Raw genomic sequence first — 6294 nt, 5'->3', positions numbered from 1 at the left:
ATATGTGTGTGTGATACAAATATGTGTGTGTGTGATACAAATATGTGTGTGTGTGTGATACAAATATGTGTGTGTGTGAGATACAAATATGTGTGTGTGATACAAATATGTGTGTGTGTGTGATACAAATATGTGTGTGTGTGTGATACAAATATGTGTGTGTGTGTGATACAAATATGTGTGTGTGTGATACAAATATGTGTGTGTGTGATACAAATATGTGTGTGTGTGTGATACAAATATATGTGTGTGTGATACAAATATGTGTGTGTGTGATACAAATATATATGTGTGTGCTACAAATATGTGTGTGTGTGAGATACAAATATGTGTGTGTGTGATACAAATATGTGTGTGTGTGTGATACAAATATGTGTGTGTGAGATACAAATATGTGTGTGTGATACAAATATGTGTGTGTGTGTGATACAAATATGTGTGTGTGTGATACAAATATGTGTGTGTGAGAAACAAATATGTGTGTGTGTGATACAAATATGTGTGTGTGTGTGTGATACAAATATGTGTGTGTGTGATACAAATATGTGTGTGTGTGAGATACAAATATGTGTGTGTGTGATACAAATATGTGTGTGTGTGAGATACAAATATGTGTGTGTGTGTGATACAAATATGTGTGTGTGTGTGAACAAATATGTATGTGTGTGATACAAATATGTGTGTGTGTGTGATACAAATATGTGTGTGTGATACAAATATGTGTGTGTGTGATACAAATATGTGTGTGTGTGAGATACAAATATGTGTGTGTGTGATACAAATATGTGTGTGTGTGTGATACAAATATGTGTGTGTGTGATACAAATATGTGTGTGTGTGTTATACAAATATGTGTGTGTGTGTGATACAAATATGTGTGTGTGTGTGATACAAATATGTGTGTGTGTGTGATACAAATATGTGTGTGTGTGAGATACAAATATGTGTGTGTGTGTGATACAAATATGTGTGTGTGTGAGATACAAATATGTGTGTGTGTGATACAAATATGTGTGTGTGTGTGATACAAATATGTGTGTGTGTGATACAAATATGTGTGTGTGTGATACAAATATGTGTGTGTGAGATACAAATATGTGTGTGTGTGATACAAATATGTGTGTGTGTGATACAAATATGTGTGTGTGTGAGATACAAATATGTGTGTGTGTGATACAAATATGTGTGTGTGATACAAATATGTGTGTGTGTGATACAAATATGTGTGTGTGTGTGATACAAATATGTGTGTGTGTGATACAAATATGTGTGTGTGTGAGATACAAATATGTGTGTGTGTGAGATACAAATATGTGTGTGTGTGATACAAATATGTGTGTGTGTGTGATACAAATATGTGTGTGTGTGATACAAATATGTGTGTGTGTGTGATACAAATATGTGTGTGTGAGATACAAATATGTGTGTGTGTGATACAAATATGTGTGTGTGTGTGATACAAATATGTGTGTGTGTGATACAAATATGTGTGTGTGATACAAATATGTGTGTGTGTGATACAAATATGTGTGTGTGATACAAATATGTGTGTGTGAGATACAAATATGTGTGTGTGTGAGATACAAATATGTGTGTGTGAGATACAAATATGTGTGTGTGTGATACAAATATGTGTGTGTGATACAAATATGTGTGTGTGTGATACAAATATGTGTGTGTGTGATACAAATATGTGTGTGTGATACAAATATGTGTGTGATACAAATATGTGTGTGTGTGATACAAATATGTGTGTGTGTGATACAAATATGTGTGTGTGTGTGATACAAATATATGTGTGTGTGATACAAATATGTGTGTGTGTGATACAAATATGTGTGTGTGTGTGATACAAATATGTGTGTGTGTGATACAAATATGTGTGTGTGTGTGATACAAATATGTGCGTGTGTGATACAAATATGTGTGTGTGTGTGACACAAATATGTGTGTGTGTGATACAAATATGTGTGTGTGTGATACAAATATGTGTGTGTGTGTGATACAAATATGTGTGTGTGTGTGATACAAATATGTGTGTGTGTGTGATACAAATATGTGTGTGTGTGTGATACAAATATGTGTGTGTGAGTGATACAAATATGTGTGTGTGAGATACAAATATGTGTGTGTGTAAGATACAAATATGTGTGTGTGTGAGATACAAATATGTGTGTGTGTGATACAAATATGTGTGTGTGTGATAAAAATATGTGTGTGTGTGTGATACAAATATGTGTGTGTGTGAGATACAAATACGTGTGTGTGTGATACAAATATGTGTGTGTGAGATACAAATATGTGTGTGTGAGATACAAATATGTGTGTGTGAGAGATACAAATATGTGTGTGTGTGTGATACAAATATGTGTGTGTGTGTGATACAAATATGTGTGTGTGTGATACAAATATGTGTGTGTGAGATACAAATATGTGTGTGTGTGATACAAATATGTGTGTGTGAGATACAAATATGTGTGTGAGTGAGATACAAATATGTGTGTGTGTGATACAAATATGTGTGTGTGTGTGATACAAATATGTGTGTGTGTGAGATACAAATATGTGTGTGTGTGATACAAATACGTGTGTGTGAGATACAAATATGTGTGTGTGTGATACAAATATGTGTGTGTGTGTGATACAAATATGTGTGTGTGTGATACAAATATGTGTGTGTGATACAAATATGTGTGTGTGTGATACAAATATGTGTGTGTGTGATACAAATATGTGTGTGTGATACAAATATGTGTGTGTGTGATACAAATATGTGTGTGTGATACAAATATGTGTGTGTGTGATACAAATATGTGTGTGTGTGTGATACAAATATGTGTGTGTGTGAGATACAAATATGTGTGTGTGTGTGATACAAATATGTGTGTGTGTGTGATACAAATATGTGTGTGTGATACAAATATGTGTGTGTGTGATACAAATATGTGTGTGTGTGATACAAATATGTGTGTGTGTGAGATACAAATATGTGTGTGTGTGAGATACAAATATGTGTGTGTGTGATACAAATATGTGTGTGTGTGATACAAATATGTGTGTGTGTGATACAAATATGTGTGTGTGATACAAATATGTGTGTGTGTGATACAAATATGTGTGTGTGATACAAATATGTGTGTGTGTGATACAAATATGTGTGTGTGTGTGATACAAATATGTGTGTGTGTGAGATACAAATATGTGTGTGTGTGAGATACAAATATGTGTGTGTGTGAGATACAAATATGTGTGTTAGTGAGTGTGATACAAATATGTGTGTGTGATACAAATATGTGTGTGTGTGATACAAATATGTGTGTGTGTGTGATACAAATATGTGTGTGTGTGATACAAATATGTGTGTGTGTGATACAAATATGTGTGTGTGTGATACAAATATGTGTGTGTGTGTGATACAAATATGTGTGTGTGTGAGTGTGATACAAATATGTGTGTGTGAGATACAAATATGTGTGTGTGAGAGATACAAATATGTGTGTGTGAGATACAAATATGTGTGTGTGTGATATACAAATATGTGTGTGTGTGAGATACAAATATGTGTGTGTGTGAGATACAAATATGTGTGTGTGAGATACAAATATGTGTGTGTGTGATACAAATATGTGTGTGTGAGATACAAATATGTGTGTGTGTGATACAAATATGTGTGTGTGTGATACAAATATGTGTGTGTGTGATACAAATATGTGTGTGTGTGAGATACAAATATGTGTGTGTGTGAGATACAAATATGTGTGTGTGTGATACAAATATGTGTGTGTGTGATACAAATATGTGTGTGTGTGATACAAATATGTGTGTGTGATACAAATATGTGTGTGTGTGATACAAATATGTGTGTGTGATACAAATATGTGTGTGTGTGATACAAATATGTGTGTGTGTGTGATACAAATATGTGTGTGTGTGATACAAATATGTGTGTGTGTGATACAAATATGTGTGTGTGTGATACAAATATGTGTGTGTGTGTGATACAAATATGTGTGTGTGTGAGTGTGATACAAATATGTGTGTGTGAGATACAAATATGTGTGTGTGAGAGATACAAATATGTGTGTGTGAGATACAAATATGTGTGTGTGATATACAAATATGTGTGTGTGTGAGATACAAATATGTGTGTGTGTGAGATACAAATATGTGTGTGTGAGATACAAATATGTGTGTGTGTGATACAAATATGTGTGTGTGAGATACAAATATGTGTGTGTGTGATACAAATATGTGTGTGTGTGATACAAATATGTGTGTGTGTGATACAAATATGTGTGTGTGTGAGATACAAATATGTGTGTGTGTGAGATACAAATATGTGTGTGTGTGATACAAATATGTGTGTGTGTGATACAAATATGTGTGTGTGTGATACAAATATGTGTGTGTGATACAAATATGTGTGTGTGTGATACAAATATGTGTGTGTGATACAAATATGTGTGTGTGTGATACAAATATGTGTGTGTGTGTGATACAAATATGTGTGTGTGTGAGATACAAATATGTGTGTGTGTGAGATACAAATATGTGTGTGTGTGAGATACAAATATGTGTGTTAGTGAGTGTGATACAAATATGTGTGTGTGATACAAATATGTGTGTGTGTGATACAAATATGTGTGTGTGTGTGATACAAATATGTGTGTGTGTGATACAAATATGTGTGTGTGTGATACAAATATGTGTGTGTGTGATACAAATATGTGTGTGTGTGTGATACAAATATGTGTGTGTGTGAGTGTGATACAAATATGTGTGTGTGAGATACAAATATGTGTGTGTGAGAGATACAAATATGTGTGTGTGAGATACAAATATGTGTGTGTGTGATATACAAATATGTGTGTGTGTGAGATACAAATATGTGTGTGTGTGAGATACAAATATGTGTGTGTGAGATACAAATATGTGTGTGTGTGATACAAATATGTGTGTGTGAGATACAAATATGTGTGTGTGTGATACAAATATGTGTGTGTGTGATACAAATATGTGTGTGTGAGATACAAATATGTGTGTGTGAGATACAAATATGTGTGTGTGTGATACAAATATGTGTGCGTGTGATAAAAATATGTGTGTGTGAGATACAAATATGTGTGTGTGTGATACAAATATGTGTGAGTGTGATACAAATATGTGTGTGTGTGAGATACAAATATGTGTGTGTGTGTGATACAAATATGTGTGTGTGTGAGATACAAATATGTGTGTGTGAGATACAAATATGTGTGTGTGTGATACAAATATGTGTGTGTGTGATACAAATATGTGTGTGTGTGAGATACAAATATGTGTGTGTGTGATACAAATATGTGTGTGTGTGATACAAATATGTGTGTGTGATACAAATATGTGTGTGTGTGATACAAATATGTGTGTGTGTGAGATACAAATATGTGTGTGTGTGAGATACAAATATGTGTGTGTGTGATACAAATATGTGTGTGTGTGATACAAATATGTGTGTGTGTGTGATACAAATATGTGTGTGTGTGATACAAATATGTGTGTGTGTGATACAAATATGTGTGTGTGTGAGATACAAATATGTGTGTGTGTGAGATACAAATATGTGTGTGTGTGTGATACAAATATGTGTGTGTGTGATACAAATATGTGTGTGTGTGATACAAATATGTGTGTGTGTGAGATACAAATATGTGTGTGTGTGAGATACAAATATGTGTGTGTGTGTGATACAAATATGTGTGTGTGTGATACAAATATGTGTGTGTGTGATACAAATATGTGTGTGTGTTAGATACAAATATGTGTGTGTGTGAGATACAAATATGTGTGTGTGTGATACAAATATGTGTATGTGTGATACAAATATGTGTGTGTGTGATACAAATATGTGTGTGTGTGATACAAATATGTGTGTGTGTGAGATACAAATATGTATGTGTGTGAGATACAAATATGTGTGTGTGTGTGATACAAATATGTGTGTGTGTGATACAAATATGTGTGTGTGTGATACAAATATGTGTGTGTGTGAGATACAAATATGTGTGTGTGTGTGATACAAATATGTGTGTGTGTGATACAAATATGTGTGTGTGTGTGATACAAATATGTGTGTGTGTGATACAAATATGTGTGTGTGTGATACAAATAGGTGTGTGTGTGATACAAATATGTGTGTGTGTGTGATACAAATATATGTGTGTGTGATACAAATATGTGTGTGTGTGATACAAATATATGTGTGTGTGATACAAATATGTGTGTGTGTGAGATACAAATATGTGTGTGTGTGATACA

This window comes from Scyliorhinus torazame, chromosome 4, assembly GCF_047496885.1.
Source record: "Scyliorhinus torazame isolate Kashiwa2021f chromosome 4, sScyTor2.1, whole genome shotgun sequence".
Classification (NCBI taxonomy): domain Eukaryota; kingdom Metazoa; phylum Chordata; class Chondrichthyes; order Carcharhiniformes; family Scyliorhinidae; genus Scyliorhinus; species Scyliorhinus torazame.
The sequence above is the reverse complement of the archived record's forward strand: the minus strand, read 5'-3'. Positions refer to the sequence as shown.